Source organism: Microcebus murinus, chromosome 6, assembly GCF_040939455.1.
Source record: "Microcebus murinus isolate Inina chromosome 6, M.murinus_Inina_mat1.0, whole genome shotgun sequence".
Lineage (NCBI taxonomy): Eukaryota > Metazoa > Chordata > Mammalia > Primates > Cheirogaleidae > Microcebus > Microcebus murinus.
In genome coordinates, this window is record NC_134109.1 from 80114005 (window position 1) to 80131812 (window position 17808).

At 42.3% G+C, this 17808-nt stretch overlaps 3 protein-coding genes across 3 annotated transcripts in view; all 3 read right to left on the minus strand.

The window, feature by feature from the left end:
* The window catches only part of CCDC32 (coiled-coil domain containing 32), a 375634-nt gene that overhangs the window by 192207 nt on the left and 165619 nt on the right, over positions 1 to 17808 (minus strand). The gene's annotated exons all lie outside the window — the stretch shown is intronic.
* Positions 1 to 17808, minus strand: part of RMDN3 (regulator of microtubule dynamics 3) — a 230910-nt gene that overhangs the window by 47483 nt on the left and 165619 nt on the right. The window lies entirely within an intron of this gene.
* The window catches only part of DNAJC17 (DnaJ heat shock protein family (Hsp40) member C17), a 34552-nt gene that overhangs the window by 16395 nt on the left and 349 nt on the right, over positions 1 to 17808 (minus strand). The gene's annotated exons all lie outside the window — the stretch shown is intronic.

A 17808-nucleotide genomic window follows, 5' to 3' on the forward strand; every position in this document is an offset into this window, starting at 1 on the left:
CTGTCTAAAACAAAAACAAAAAACCAAAAAAAAAACTCAACCAAGGAAAATAGAGGAAAGCTGTAGGAAACAAACAAATTCATACAAACAGATTTTAATGCAGACTTGGGACAAAGAAATACTAGAGTATGAGAGTAATGCAAAGAAATGCAAACCAGGTCGGGCGTGGTGGCTCAAGCCTGTAATCCTAGCACTCTGGGAGGCCCAGGCTGGCGGATTGCTCGAGGTCAGGAGTTTGAAACCACCCTGAGCAAGAGCAAGACCCCGTCTCTACTATAAATAGAAAGAAATTAATTGGACAACTAATATATATATATAAAATTAGCCGGGCGTGGTGGTGCATGCCTGTAGTCCCAGCTACTCGGGAGCCTGAGGCAGAAGGATTGCTTGAGCCCAGGAGTTTGAGGTTGCTGTGAGCTAGGCTGATGCCACGGCACTCACTCTAGCCTGTGCAACAAAGCGAGACTCTGTCTCAAAAAAAAAAAAAAAAAAAAAGAAATGCAAACCAGGTCAAGAAGAGGAGAAAACAAGGATTAAAAAATGGTAACATTAACTCAGGTATGATACTGAAAATATAGTTTATATGTGACTCATAAAACAGAGAATACAACAATTAGAAGGGAAGGCCCCGTGGTGCTCATTCTGAGCAGGGCCGGATGCAGAGAGCTTCCTGAGTTCAGGGGTAATAAACCAGGATGGATGACTGAGGAGGCTTATGGGGTCTCCAAGCTCAAAGAACTTAAATCTCAATGTTCTCTGTCTGCTAGGAAAATGTTTCTTAAAGCACAAAAGCAGCAGGCAAGACTAATGGAACATAAGCCTAGCCAAAACCAAATCATAATAAGTATAAAAATTCAGTATGTAGTAAAAGTTACTATTAAAATTTATTACACTTTCTTTTCTTCGTGTCCATAAAAAAAAAAAAAATTTATTACACTAAAGGGTAAAAAAGTTACATCTTCATCTTAAACCATATACCAATATAATTTCAGACAGTTCAAAACATTAAATATAAAAAAGAGGCCAGGTATGGTGGTTCACACCTGTAATCTTAGCACTTTGGGAGGCTGGGAGTTTGAGACCCTGTTTCTACAAAAAAACAAGAAAAATTACCCAGGTGTGGTAGTGCACTCCTCTAGTCCTAGCTACTTGGGAGGTGGAAGGATTGCTTGAGCCCCCTGAGTGGTTGCAGTGAGCCAAGATCACGACACTGCACTCTACCCTGGGCAACAGAGTGAGACTCTCTTAGTAAATTAAATTAAAATAAATAAAATAAAAATTAAAGAAACTAAACATAAAAGGGAAGAAATCAAACACACATGCACACCCATGTTCTCATACACATATATACATAATGAATGAATTTGACTATGAAAACTTTTTAAATTTCTCCAAGTCAAAAATCATAGACAAAATTAAAAGACAGGGGGAATGAAAACTGCGTGAAGTATCTGAATGAAATACGACAGACAACACAATCCTTGCAATAAACAAACTATAAGAAAATAGGGAAAGAACATGAAGAGATACCTCATAAAAGAATATAAATGGTTAATAACATGAGGTCAAACTCCTGACCTCACATACAAAAATTAAAAGTCATTTTTGACCTGTTAGTTGACAACAAGTAAAAAAAGGATAGTATTTAATGGTGGTGGTGGTGTGGTGAATATAGAAACTGACACAAGAATTCTGGAATACATCTGGTGGGTAGTACATATTAGGAGGCTTCAAAAAGTTGACCTTTTGACCCAACAAGGCCTTATCTAAGAGTCTATTCTAAAGAAATATTTAGAAATTCATATAATATTTATAAACATTGCTGTTCATTTATATCATCATTCATAATAGAGAAGTCAGAAATTATTTCAATTCCAAAATGACAATAAAAATAGTAGCTAGCACTTATATAATGCTTACCATATGGTAAGCTCTGTTTGAAGTGCTTTACATATATTAACTTATTTAACCTTCAAAATCCCCATGAGGTAGAAATTACTGTTATCCTAATTTTTCCAATGAGGAAACTGACATAATTATGATATGAATCATAATTGATATGAATCAATTCAATGAAAAATCATGCAATCATTATTTCAGACAAAAACCATTCTAATCCAGCCAAAAACCACAGGAAAAACAGTGGCCCAAATCCAATACATGACATAAAATGCCAAATGAGGAGTCTAGATTTCAAACCTCACCAGGTTGTAACCAAGTACCCCAAACATCCACCAGATTAGTATCAGAGAAGGCCAAATAGGAAGCTGGGACTTTTGTCTCTGCCAGATAAATTTACAAAAATATAAAAATACCCATGAAAGAAAGGGTTACATTGATATTTACTTTCTACAATGAACTTGTATTACTTTTCAAAACTTATGTTAAGAAACAAAGTTGTTTAGCCTCTTTCCACTATTCTAAACTAGGAGGCAGCATGGTTCACTGAAAGAAAATTCTAGCATCTGACAGATGTATATAGGTCTAACAGCATGACCTTGAGCAAATTACTGATCTCACTCAGCCACAGGTCCTTCAACAACAAAGTGAGAAAAATAACCTCTACACATAGGGCTGTTGGAGGGATTAAAGAAAATAATCCGTGTGAAGCACATGGCAAAAACTGGGCATTCAATACAAGCTCCCAAATCTCTCCCTCAACTACTCCTGGAAACGGGGTAAATTGTGGTAGTAGCCCAGTAGGATGCCCACCTGACAGGAACTCCAGGAATGGACCCTGGTCCACAGAGGACGCAGGTCAACTCAATTTGAATTCTTCAGGTGGACAGGCATAGTTTTTAGAGTGCTAGGGGGGAGTCCTAAAATTCAATCCTTAGCCTCCAGGGTCTCTGAAATACTCTTATTCAAAGAGTAGAGGGCATGGTTAGGTAGCTTGAGATCTTCCAGAGTGGCTATGAACCAAAACTCAGCAGGCCTAAAAATGCTAGTCAAGTGTGTGCCAGTCCTGATTGACTAGTTATTACTATATTTAGCTGTAAACCGGCCCTGGGCAGGGCCCATTCCTTGGTTTTAGCCTGGAAGGCTAGTTTTGACTTTGAACCAGTTGGCCTGGAGTTTGGTGCTTTGTGTTACAAACTGGATTACCAGCTTTGTCCAGCCCTCCTGGAGTGACTGCTGCCTGAAGAATTTCTAATGATGTAAACACAACTCCCCTAACGCAGACTTTTGAAAAAGCTTCTGGTTGTGTTCATTATGTTGTTTGTTTAAACATAATATTTGTTTATTATGAAATAATCCTAACTTATGAGCAGCTCAATAGGCTAGACTTAGGGTAAAAAGGTGAAACAATATTTTTTCTTAACTTGATTAAATTAGGAAGGAAAGGAACTTTCAGAAAAACAAAGATAGAAGGATAATCCACATAATGATGGAGGATAAAGATGGGACTGTTGAAACTCAAGTATTCCAGGTTTCAAGCTCTGCTATGAAACTGTCTGCAGGAGCTGGGATCACTCAGGCAGGGTTGAAGCAGCCACAGCAAGTTGCCAACGGCCCCACAATTGTCTTTAATACTTGCAACTTTTCTTCTTTAAGCATAGGCTTCCGCCAAATTCCTTGGTCTACCTAGCACTTGGAAATACCTGCATTCCTGAGACTTCACAAAGGAGGAACAAGGTGATAGGTCAAGGGTTTCCCCACCAACGTCTCCTGTCCATATCATGGTTTTTAAGAGGACCAGGCCAGGCTGTCTCTAAGGCCCAGCCCCAGAATGACAAAGATCTTAGATGAATGTAAGTTCCACAAGTACTTTAAACTCCAGTTTGCTGAAGTTTGGTCTTTCCTCTGATGTCCTTTTTTTTTCTCTTTGAGACAGAGTTTGACTCTATTGCTCAAGCTAGAGTGCCGTGGCATCAGCCTAGCTCACAGCAACCTCAAACTTCTGGGCTCAAGCGATCTTCCTGGCTCACCCTCCTAAGTAGCTGGTACTACAGGCTCATGCCACAACGCCCAGCTATTTTCTATTTTTAGTAGAAACCAGGGTCTTGCTCTTACTCAGGCTGGTCTCAAACTCCTGAGCTCAAGCAATCCTCCCACCTCAGCTTCCCAAAATGCTAGGATTACAGGTGTGAGCCCTACACCCTGCACCTAGCCCCGATATCCTTCTAAAATCTTACTGTCTACCACCTCCTTTTTCCCATCCTGGGATACCAGCTGAGTTTAATCTGTCTTCAATGTCTCAGGATCATCATACATAACATAAAACTACTGAACAGTACAACACATTCAACTGCTACTGAGAGCAAAGAGTCAGGCTTTTCCTATGCTTCTCAGGGTCTTAAATTCTGAGGGTCTTAAATTCTACTCCTTTTATAGTTTTTCTATTTCTTCCCTACTCAGCCACTACTAGACTGTAATGTCAGATGCCAGCACTTCCATAGAAGTGCTTCTAATCTGCTGCTTTTTTGGAATGGTCTGGAAAAAGAGATAAGCTGGTGATAACTATACCTCAAATGAGAATACACAGGTATAGGAAGAAATGGGGTTCCCCTTACAAATAAAGTGAATGTGCTTAGGAGGCAGGGAGTTCTGCTCCTCCCAGAGCCCAGAACAGTACAGGGAACAGCCTTAGTTAGGCACACAATAAATACCTGTTGAATGAACGGGGCAAACATTCATTTGTTCTCACCCCAAACACAATTAGAAAGCCTCAACCATGTCAATTACTTCAAGCACACTGAGGAGTAGAAGGAAATGGGTGCCATCCTGACCCTAGGAGTCCTTACCACTACTTCACAGTTTCCCAGTCTCCCTGCTAACACTTCCTCCTAAAAAACCAAATCTGAAAAAGGGAAGAAATTACTAAAGCAGACTGCCAGGATAACCACAGTGAGAACTAAATGCTATTCCCTCACAGCCCACATCACAGAGGAGAAGAATGAGTAAGGAATTGGCAGCCACCCAGCCCTTCTCCAGAAGCTCCATAACTGGTTCTACCACGTTCAGCAACCTGAGCCCAGAGCAGGGGAGAGGGCTGGGAGCTGGCTCTCCAACCATCTGCGCTGGGCTTTGCCCCAGGCACAAGGCATGGCCTCAGACAGACAGTCCACCTGCCTCCAGTTTCACCTCTTGAGGGGAAAGAACTCCTGACTCACCCCAAAAAGCAAAGCGCTAAAGGGCGCAATAAATAGAAAATAGCCATCATTAACTTAAAAGAAAGGGGCCCCATAAAGAAGGCATCATTATTTTTTAAAAGGCTGCTGTCCTTTCTTGTAATAAAACTTGGAGCCAGGTGAGTAACTAGTAAGGTCTAGTTAGTTCTCAAAAAGCCAGGCTGACAGCTTAGATTCAGATAAAGAGGACACAGGGAGGCGGTGACAATAGATACTGAATGAACAAACCATCCTGGGTGAATCAGCTAGAAATCCATTACGAGGCCCAGTTCCAGTAATGGGAAGTCAGGAACAACAGCCTGGACAGCCATTTCTCCCCAAGCCTGGGGGAGGCAGATATCGCCTCATCCCCTCACTGGCAGGAACACCAGAGGTTATGTGACTACCTGATGTCACAGGCAGGAAGCAAACCACAGAGCTCTGGACACTTATGTGAAAGTCCCCTCTGCCTGAAAGATTGGTTCTTTTATTCCTTACAGCCTGTGGCCCCCAGTGAAATAGCCCTACAGAGAAATCCCCAAATGCCCGAGCACTGTAGAAACTGCTGGCTGCTCCCAAGGCTCAGCACAACCCGGAGTCAGCTACCCACCCACCCCAGATCAGCCCCCTCAGCTCAATGCTCCTAATATGTGGGCCTGCTGATGCTATCAAGATGATTCTGGGGGGACCCACACCTCACACCAACATCTCTCTCAGGCTGCTAACCATGGCCCATGGTCCAGATTCAGAACAGGTGTGCCACCTGGAACAAATGGGACCATGTACTGGGCCTGGCCTGCTTCTCCCCAAATGACGGCACTCTGAGCTCTGGATCCTCAGCCCATCCTGAATTCACCCTTTAGCTCCTCCCATTCCTCTGGTATTCACCTCCAGGTACTCTTTCCTTTAGCCATCCCAGCACTCCCTCCTGGGTCTCAAACCCTGTCCTACTACCTCCTGAGACCACTTCCCCAAACCAGCTACCCACCTGGAGCCATCTACAGCCCTCCTTCTCTCAGACACCACCCTTCTCTCTGGCCTTGCCTCCTTCTTCCCACCCTTACTGTAAGTACCCCTGTATCAGGATCAGACCCTAAAATCCTTTCCCACCTTCTTTTCTCAGGTTGTAGATGAACACCCCCCTCCCATATCTGCCTGGGTACCCTGGGTCTGGCTCCCCTCTCCTCTCTCCACTGCCTGCTGTCACCCTCAACCCCTAGAGACTTGGGTCCCCAGCCCCAGAGCCACTTTCTCTGCCCAGTCTCTGTCCTTTCCCAGGGGTAGAACTCCTTCCCTCTGGGCCCTGGTACTTCTTCCATCTCATTCATTTCTTTTTTCTTTTAATGCACTAGTTTCCTTTATAAACAAATTTATATTAGTAAAAAGAAGTGAGTTGATTTAATGAAAACAACTAAATAAAAGTACTCAGGAACAAAAATAGAGAAAGCAGCTAAGCAAATGTAAAATACTTTGAATATTGTCTAAGCTAAAATGGAAACTGGACTGTAGTAATTTTAACATAAATTTTAACACTGTTCCTTCACTGTTAAGAGCAGCTTAATACCTGCTGGGTTTATCCAAGTCAGGCAGCTTTACTTAGAGAGTCAAATCTCTATCTGTTTCACAGATGGAGTAGTGAGCTCTCTGGGGCCCCACAGACCCGTCTCTTGTTGCTCTAATTGCTCCTGAAGCGTGGGTCATGGAAAAAGCTCTGAAAGAGGAGTAGAAAATTCAGGTTTGGGCAGGGGCTCTGCATTTACTAGCCACCTTATGCTGGGCAAATCAATTAAACTCTTTGATTCTTGATTTTCTCATCTATAAATTGGAGCTAATAGTCCTTTGCCTACCTCATAGGCTTGTTTTGAAGATCACATCAAATAAGATAATTTATGTGAAAGCACTTTGGTGTCATATAAATGTGAGGTATTTATTATCTTGAATGCTAATGAATAGCTTACAAACACAAATGAATCATTCTTTTTGACTCAACAGGCAGCCAAGTAACTTGAAAAATCCAGAGATTTGGCCAGACAGTTTTGGCTAAGAATTAGTTAGAGATACCAATAGGCCTTGAAGGCTGGCTCCTAGATCTGCCCAGAGCTGGTCAGGCTCTTGGTGAAGAATGACCATCTTCAAGTGAAACCAGGCTCAGTGCCCAACCTTAAGGCCTCATTGCCTAGTCCAGAGACAAGTGGAAAGGCTCCCTTTGGAGACAGTAAACTGCATCAGGCACACCTCAAATCCAGAAATGGCTCCCAGACGCCCAAAGAATCTTGTCTAATCTCCTGAGAGCAGAGAGACCAAACATGCCACATTTTTCGTTTTCATCTCCTGCAATATCCTCAACAAACCCTAGGTGATGCCCATTCCTTGTCATGCTATGCACTTTTACTGCTACACCTTCATGCTCCTGCTGCTCCTGTAAGCCCTTCTCCGCCCTCTGTCCTCAAAACCACATTCTTCTTAAATTTGTAAGAAACAATGTTGATGCACCACACTCTAAAAGCATAAGAGAAATATGTACGTTTTAGCTAGCATACAGATAAAATAGCCTTTTCCTTAAGTAACTTACCTAAGGAAAGTTATATTATATATGCTATAGAATAACCTCCCTCCCTGAAAATATCAATACTAAATTTCCCTGGTAGTTTTCATATCAATAGACTTAAAATTTGAGTCTTGAAAGAGTTGATCAAATGGCATTTTCAAGCACCTGGCTTCCCCAAGTAATACCTGCCAAGACAGAGTGAACTATATACCCTTCAAAGAGCTTCAAATGAAAGCCAAGGCTGCTACAGAGGGAAGAGAAAGAATGTAGGCTGCAGAGGAGTAGGCTGCAGAAAGAATATTAAACTGGGGCCCCAGTCTGAGCCCGATGCTCACTCGTTGGATAGTCTTGAACAAGTTTCATAACCTCTCTGGACTTCCATCCTCCTGTCTACAAAATAAACACAGTAAATGACCACGAAGATCCCTCTAACGCTGCTGCAATATATTCTTTCTCCCCTCAAGGTCCTGCAAAAAACACCTCAGGGAAGCCATCCCTGATATTGCCTATCATATGAATCAGGTCCTCCTTTTTCTTCCTACAGCATTTTCTTTTTTATTTTTTTAGAGACAAAATCTTGCTGCGTCACCCAGGTTGGAGTGCAGTGGCATGATCACAGCTCACTGCAGCCTTGACTCTTCGGCTTAAGCAATCCTCCTGCCTCAGCCTCCTGAGTAGCTGGGACTACAAGTGCACACTACCATGCCTGACTAATTTTTCTTATTTTTTCCTTCTTTTTTTCTCTTTTAAATGTTTAGCCACAAGATCACCAGGGATTTTCTTATTTTTTTGTAGAGACAAGATTTTTCTGTGTTGCCCAGGCTGGGCATTTTCTTGTAGACTTTTACTGAACCTCTTTCATTCTACCTCAGAGTTCACCAAGAAATACTACATTGGGTGAGCGTCAGAAAGCAAAAGTGATTTCTTACTCAGCTCTAAAGTCCCACCATGCCCACATAGTACCTTATCCATGGTGATATACTTCATTAATTTGTTGATTTGAACTAAATAGTGAACTCTAGTAATCCTCAATTTTGTTCTTGACTCCTCCCCTCCTTTCTACCCTGACCACTGCTTCAACTAAGAACCACTGGTGCACTGACAGCACTGACCAGTCAGGACTGGAATGAGTAAAGAAGGGGTATGGAGTAGAGGGCACCCTTGGACACAAACTGAGGGTGATTTATATACGACTAAAGCTTACAGTAAGGAAAGTGCACTAACAGTGAAAACAGCAAGACCTAACTGGTAGTGAGCACTCATTCTATGCCAGGCACTGTGCCAAGTGCTCATGTGGATCAAGCCTCACACTGCTATCAAGGAGGGACTATTCTTATCCCCATTTCACAGATGGGGAAACCAAGGCACAGAGAGGTTAAATATTTGCTCAAGGTCACAAACTAGGTAAGTCCTGGAGCCAATATCCAGAAAGTCTGACTCCAAAGTCTACAATCTTAATTGTAACTGCTGATAAGTACAAAGGTGATTATAAAGGCACATTTACAATTCCTAACATTGCTCAATGTCCTGTATTATAATTTCCATCTCCTCTCAGCACATGGTGGATGTGACAAGCAACAATTCTTGGCCTTACTTGTTAAAGATTAGTTATAAAATTAACTTTTATAACTGTTACTTTCTGCACCAAGTTCCTCTCTAGGAAATCACCACCTGATTGAAAATGAGATGAACTTCTAGAAGAATTACTAATGTCAGCCTCTGTGTTTCAAATGATGGGCCCCAAGAGCAAGAGATGTAGAAGTTGGAAACAGACAAGATGTAGAAACCCTATCGTGACTGCTTTTGTTCACATTTGTAGCCCAAGACCAGGCTCAGAGTCTGACACACAGCAGGCACTTAATAAAAATGCGGCTTACAGGAAATATTTCTACCCTCCTCTAAAACACACATGGAGAAAAGAAAAGGAAATGAAAATGAACCAGGAAGAATACTATAAAGTTTGATCTAATAAAGGTTCAGTGTGTGTGGTGACTTCATGCCTGTAATCCTAGCACTCTGGGTGGCCCAGGCAGGAGGATGGCTTGAGGTCGGGCGTTTGAGACTAGCCTGAGCAAGAGTGAAAACCTCTCTCTACTAATAATAGAAAAATTAGCTGGGCGTCATGGTGCATGCCTGTAGTCCCAGCTACTCGGGAGGCTAAGGCAGCAGGATCACTTGAACCCAGGAGTTTGAAGTTGCTGTGAGCTAGGCTGACACCACAGCACTCTTAGCCTGGGCAACAGAGTGAGACTCTGTCTCAAAAAAAAGAAAAAAGAAAGAAAGGTTCATTGTGTGCCTGCTCTGGGCAAGTCACTGGGCACACAGTATGTTGCTCTCCAGAGTCAGGACTGCAAGCAGAGAGATGGGCAACCTTCTACTTACCTGGTTGAATAGAAGTCAGTACAACCTTTCTGAAAGGCAATTTTGCATTATAAATCAAAAGTTTGAAAATATATTTAATTTTGGTCTAGTAATTTCATTTTGTCGTAAAATGTTATTGCCTAAGAAAATAATAATGCATGTTCACTCAATCATTCAACAAAGATTTACTACGCATCTATAAAGGGCTAGGCTTTGTTCTAGGCACTAAAGACATAGCTGGAAACAAAACTGAGGAAGTCCCTTCCTTCCTGGATTTTTTACATTCTAATTGGGGAGACCAATGGTAAGCAAATGGGTAGGTAACATAATGTGTAGGATAGTGAGATCTACTACTTAGAAATATACAGCAGGGGCAAGTGGCTAATGCCTGTAATCCTAGCACTGTGGGAGGCCGAGGTGGCCTATCACTCAAGGTCAGGAGTTCAAAACTAGCCTGAACAAGAGTGAGACCCTGTCTCTACTATAAATAGAAATACATTAATTGGCCAACTAAAAATATATAGAAAAAATTAGCCGGGCATGGTGGCGCATGCCTGTAGTCCCAGCTATTCAGGAGGCTGGGGCAAAAGGATCACTTGAGCCCAGGAGTTTGAGGTTGCTATGAGCTAGGCTGATGCCACGGTACTCTAACCAAGGCAACAGAGTGAGACTCTTTCTCAAAAAGAAAAAAAAAAGAAATATACAGCAGGTACCGGTGTGGGGGCAGCTAATTTAAACAGGTGGTTAGGGAAAACCTCTCCAAGGGGGTGATATTTGAATGGAAATCTGAATAAGTGTGGGAGTGAGATATACAACTGCCCAGAGAAAGAATGTTGAATGTTCTAGCAGAAGGATTAGCAAGTATAAAGGTCCTGATGCAGGAATGTGTTAGGTGAGATTGAAAAAAATATCACAGGAGGCTCACTTCACACCCATTAGGATGGTTATTATCCCAAAACCGGAAAACAACAAGTGTTGGAAAGGAGAAATTGGAACTATTATACATTGCTGGTGGGAAGGTTAAAAGGCATAGCCACTGTGGAAGACAGTATGTCAGCTCCTCAAAACATCAAACAGAATTACCATATGATCCAACAGTTCTACTTCTGGGTATATACCTGAAAGAAATGAAAGTAGGGACTCAAACAGATTTGTACATTCATGTCCATACAAGCATTATTCACAATAGCCAAAGATGGAAACAACCTAAATATCCTTCGAGGGATGAACAGATAAAGAAAATGTGGTACATACATAAAATGGAATATTATTTAACCTTAAAAAGGAAAGAAATTCTGACACATGCTACACAGATGAACCTTGCAAACATGATGTTAAGTGAGGTAAGCCAGACACAAAAGGACAAATATTATATGATTCCACTTATATAAGGTTCATAGAATAGTCAAATTCAAATAGAAAGAAAGTACAGGTAACACCTGTAATCCTAGCACTCTGGGAGGCTACGGCGGGAGGATCGTTTGAGCTCAGGAGTTTGAGACTAGCCCCAGCAAGAGCAGGACCCCATCTCTACTAAAAAAAAAAAAAAAAAAAAAAGTAGAAAGAAATTAGCTGGACATCTAAATATATATATATAGAAAAACTTAGCCGGGCATGGTGGTGCATGCCTACTAGTCCTAGCTACTTGAGAGGCTGAGGCAGAAGGATTGCTTGAGCCCAGGAGTTTGAGGTTGCTGTGGGCTGGGCTGTCACAGCACTCTAGCCCAGGCAATAGAGTGAGACTCTGTCTCAAAAAAAAAAAAAAAAAAGAAAGTACAGAGTGTCCCAAAAGTCTCCATACAAAGGAAAAATTTTATAAATTTTGTAATTTTAAATATTTTGTAAATAAAGGTATATTTAGCTATAATTTCCCATTTTCCCTATGTATGGTGACTTTTGGGACACCCTGTAGAATAGTGGTTACCAAGAGCTGGGAGGAAGAAGAAATGGGAAGCTATTATTTATTGGTTATGAAATCTCAGTTTGGAGTGATGGAAAAGTTCTAGGGATGAATGGTGGTGATGGTTGTACAACAAGGTGAATATACTTAATGCCACTAAATTGCATACTTAAAAAAGATTAAAACGGTAAATTTTATGTTAAATATGTATGCATACCACAATTTTTTTTAAATCACAGGAGGACTAATGTGGCTAGAGCACAATAAGCAAAGGGGAGAATGGTAGAGAACATGGAGGACAGGCAATAAAGGCCTCATGGGCAGGGAAAGACTGATGAGAAGCCATTGGGCAGTTATGACCAGAGGTGACAAAATCTGATTTACATTCTAAAGGCTCCTTCTGGCTGCTGTGTGAAAAGGATCAAAGGGGCAAGAACAGAAATAGGAAAGGGTTAGAAGGCCACTGCAGTCACCCAAATAATTCCTGAGATTACTTTGGAATCTCTCTTGAAGGTTTACAAACAGCATTAATTTGTGATCTACTCTTCATTTTGACAGTCGAGTGTGTATGTAAGAATTTGGGGCTTATTGCTTTAGCGTCCAGCAGGAGATTGATGCTCTCCCCAAGAGCACTTCCACTAGAAACCTAAGTCAACTCAAGACTTTCCCACAAGAAAACAATACCCTGCCCTTCCAGTCTCTTCTAGGGCTGGATGGGGAACAATAGGAATTGTTGATTTTCTAAATTCCCTTGAAGGGTGGTGTTAGCCCACTTCTGGGCCTCCTAGGTTTGTGGTGGTAAGCGTGGAAAACATTTGCAGAAGGGCCAGTTCCATGTACAGAAACACAGAATTGTTCTCATCTCTAACTCTACCAGGGGTGAGCAAATTTTTCTATAAAGGGCCAAAAAGTAAAAATTTTAGGGGCCACATATGGTCTTTGTTCTTCCTCGTTTTGTTTGTTTTAGTTGCTAGATCATATTAATTCTATATTTAATTACCATATAGATCATATGGAAATTCCTGGATCACACAGTAATTCTGTTTAATTTTTTGAGAGAGGAATCAGTACACTATTTTAACAGTAGCTGTACCACCAGCAATGAACAAGGGTTCCAATTTCTCTACATCCTAGCCAATATTTTTAATATTCTGAAGTTTTTTTCTCTTCATAATAGCTATCCTCATGCATAATAAGTGGTATCTCATCCTGGTTTTGATTTGCATTTCCTAATGACATGTGAAGGTGAACATCTTTTCATGTGTTTATTAGCCAATTGTATATATTCTCTGGAGAAAATTTAAGTTATTTGCCCATTTCTTGAGTTGTTTGTTTTTTGGTTGTTGAGTTGTATTTGTTTTTTACATTCCTTTAAACATGTAAAAAGCCATTTTAGCACATAAGCCATTTTAAACAAAGGCTATGGTCCATCTGATCCCTCAAACAATTCATTTTACATTTGGGGAAAGCCAAGCCCTGAGAGAGGCATTGATTTACCCTAGGTCTCCTGATTCTCAAGCAGTGGTGTCTTTAGCTACTACTTTATTCAGGCAACAGATATTTATTGAAAGCCTACTATGGGCCAGCCGTGGTGGTTCACGCCTGTAATCCCAGCACTCTGGGAGGCCGAGATGGGCGGATCATTTGAGCTCACGAGTTCAAGAGGAGCCTGAACAAGAGCGAAACCCCCTCACTACCAAAAATAGAAAAAATTAGCCGGGTATGGTAGCCCATGGCTGTAGCCCCAGCTACTCAGGAGGCTGAGGCAGAACAATCACTTGAGCCCAGGAGTTTGAGGTTGCTGTGAGCTAGGCTGACATCACGGCACTGTAGCCCGGGCAACAGAGTGAGACTCTGTTTCAACAAAAAAAAGAATGAGGCCGGGCACGGTGGCTCACGCCTGTAATCCTAGCACTCTGGGAGGCCGAGGCGGGCGGATTGCTCGAGGTCAGGAGTTCGAAACCAGCCTGAGCAAGAGCGAGACCCTGTCTCTACTATAAATAGAAAGAAATTAATTGGCCAACTAATATATATAGAAAAAATTAGCCGGGCATGGTGGCATATACCTGTAGTCCCAGCTACTCGGGAGGCTGAGGCAGAAGGATTGCTTGAGCCCAGGAGTTTGAGGTTGCTGTGAGCTAGGCTAACGCCAGGGCACTCACTCTAGCCTAGGCAACAAAGCGAGACTCTGTCTCAAAAAAAAAAAAAAAAAAAAAAAAAAAGAATGAAAGCCTACTATGTGCCAGTCACCAAGTAAGGGGCTGTTACAGAAGTGAATGGAGAGGGGAATAAGGCATGAGACAAATAATTACACAGATGAATATATAATTGCAAATTGAAATAAGTGCTGGAAAGGAGAATAGCCTACTATGAAAGAGAATGATAGGCAAGGCCTTTTTTTCCCCCCGAGTACTTTGAGTTACTGTTTTATAAGGGTGCCATTTAAACCAAGTTCTGAAGGATAAATAAAAGTAACCGATATTAACAGAAGGGGAGGAAGAACATTCCTGGCAGAGGAAAAAGCATGTATGATGGGGTAAGAAATTCTATTATTTTATTAAAAGTGCTAACTAGGGTTTTAAGGGAGTACTAAAATCATTCCATTTTCTGTGAGGAGAATAGATTGGAGAGGTACAATAGATTAGAATGGAACAGAGTGGAAGCAGAGTGATAAGGTGGCAGGCTACTCTAAACATTCAGTTGGGAGTGGATGGGGCTCAGGCTGCAGCAGTGGTGGTGGAGATGGAGAGAGTGAGCAGGTTTGAGAATTATTGGGAGATTTACTCATTAGGACCCGGTGATAAACTAGATGGCAGGGGTAGGAGGACGGGAAGTTATGGAGAAGGACTCCAGGTTCCTCGCTTGAATGAATAGATGGTGGTGCCATGTACTGAGATGGAGAAGTCCAAGGAAGGAGCAGGTTTGGAGAGAGAAGTTCGAGAGTTCAATTTTGGATGTAGTAACATTTGGACCCCTATGAATCATCTAAGTGGAGCGATCAAATAGGGAGATGAAATATGGATTTGGAATTCAGAGAAGTGGACTGAACAAAGGTTAAATTGAGTGTTGGTGCTCATCATTACCACTGAACAATGCTGGATAGGCCAGGGAGACACAGTAGCAGGAACACAGACCTGAGCTGGGCATCAGGGGATTTGAGTTCTAATTCTGTCACTAACCACCCTCTCTGAGCTTTAGTTTCACCAGTAACACAAGGAGCTTTGCCTAGGTCAGGGCTTCTTTTAACGTTTTTTGGATAAAAATTACTTCTTCTCCTGCAAAATCAATACACAAAAAAATTATACATTATTTCAGGGGTTCACCCAGTTCCTGGAACCTTTCCATAGAGACTAAATTAAGAATTCCTAGGCTATATGGTCAGACAACTGAAGTTTAGGAGGCCTTCCTTGTATACACTTTAAATATTTCTTGGTCCTCCAGGTTCCCATAGAACTGTGGACCCCAAGCCCCAAGGCCACTGACCGGCACCAGTCAGTGGCCTATTAAGAAGTGGACAGCACAGCACAGGTGAGCAGAGGGTGAGAAAGTGGAGCTTCATTTATATTTATAGCTGCTCCCCATCTCTTGCATCTTCGCCTGAGCTCCACCTCCTGTCAGATCAGTGGCAGCATTACATTCTGCATTATGGTGAGTTGTTCAATTATTTCATTATATATTACAATGTAATAATAATAAAGTGCACAATAAATGTAATGTGCTTGAATCATCCTGAAACCATCCCCCTCATCCATCCCTGGTCTGTGGAAAAATTGTCTTCCATGAAACAGGTCCCTGGTGCCAAAAAGGTTGGGGTCCACTGCCCTAGACATTATGACAGGTATTAAACCATGGAGAAGGGACACCAGGGCCTAGGTCTCCCTTGCTTTCTACTAAAAAGTATCCATTTCCATGAAGCTAGCCAGTGTATCCAACATACAAATGGAAATAAGTGCTGGAAAGGAAGAGAATTGGCTGCTATGAAAGAGAACAGGCAGGCCGGGCGCGGTGGCTCACGCCTGTAATCCTAGCACTCTGGGAGGCCGAGGCGGGCGGATTGCTCGAGGTCAGGAGTTCGAAACCAGCCTGAGCAAGAGCGAGACCCTGTCTCTACTATAAATAGAAAGAAATTAATTGGCCAACTAATAAATATAGAAAAAATTAGCCGGGCATGGTGGTGCATGCCTGTAGTCCCAGCTACTCAGGAGGCTAAGGCAGCAGGATTGCTTGAGCCCAGGAGTTTGAGGTTGCTGTGAGCTAGGCTGATGCCACGGCACTCACTCTAGCCTGGGCAACAAAGCGAGACTCTGTCTCAAAAAAAAAAAAAAAAGAGAACAGGCAAGCCTCTCTGAAGATGCCACCTACTCATTAATGTTTACCTTCTTTTACTCTTTCTTCTTAGCTTATGCTCTAGATAAATTGGACTATACGCACTCTCCTCTTTCTTGGAATGCCCTTCCTCCATCTTCACATGTCCAAACTCCACCCATTCTTCAAAGCCTCAAATGCTTTCTCTACTTCCCCTACCCCTTCTCTCAAACTAAAAGCAATCTTGGCCTACTTTGCACATCCACATACTTTCCATCCCTCTTAAGGTACTTGTCATGGTTCCTTTGTATTATAGTTGTCCATGAATCTTGCTTCTCCTACTAAAAGGAAGGAGCAGCACCTGTTACCTTTTATAAAGAGCATTCACACATATCCCTTACCCCATCTAAGTGAGAACTGGATCCCAGCCACCACTGCACAGCTCAGATCTTGGTCCCTTGCCTTGTCACCAGCCCCATCTGACTTCCTAGTGACAGCTCCTTCACCCCTCGCCAGTGTCCATTCTTCATACTGATGTTGGATATTTTTCTTTAAAGTCCAATTATGTCACTTCTCTGATTAATATCTACATCAGTGGCTCCCAATTGCCTTCCTCAGGAGTTCTCAACTTTAGAGTTCTAAACTCCAGATTTTGCACTGGCTGGATTTTGTGTGAAATGTTCCAAATACTTTCTCATTATTAATAAAGTACTAATTAAGCAATTTACACATGTAGAGCACTTAAGATTAATGTCCAGCACATAGTAAGCATTATACAGGTGTTAGGCATTATTAACACTAAAATGTTAAGACTTATGAGAAAGGTGAAGCAGACTTTTGGTGCACCGTAGACATTCTGTGGCCACTTCTGGTTTCAGCTGCAGGTGCATCAGACATTTCTGTGCAGGTTGACAGCATCTCTCCTCAAGCGTCCTCTGGGTCTTTCTGCTTTTCTGCCCCAGAGCTTCCTCTTCTCAAAATGTCACTCACCCCATGAGCAGGGCAGCCCAAAAGTACAGGGGCATTAGTGGAGATTAATTTTCATCCAGTGAATACCTTCCCTTCATATATTATTACAACCACCACCATGATCCAGGGGGCAATAACAGAAATCTTAAGTCCAGCTTGGTAAGTGTTTCACCCCTTGACACCTGTATCAATACCTAAGGTAGTACAGAACTCCAGGCCACCTGCCTTACCCTCTGATCCTCCTGCTTTTGGCCTACTAACTACTACATGATGAGAAGGGCAACACCTGAGCATCTGCTGCTTGAAAAAGAGTCAATGGGCCAGAAAGGAAAATAAAACAGAGACAGCAAGGTCACAGGTCACACCAGTAAGGGGGCAGGAAGAGGGAGTGGAGGAGTCTTGAGAGCTAACCTTTCTTCTGCCTTAGGCTAAAAGTGAAGTTAAAACAGCCTGAAGGAGAGACTTAAATGAAGCACTTCCAGCCACAACCAAGACAGAAGCGAAAGCCGAGACTGAGACTGCGCAGGCGCAGAGAAGACTAGCCAACCTCACAAGCTCGCCCCGGGGCCTCTACCCGACAGGAAGCACAGAAAGAGCATAGCCACCAACGCGGG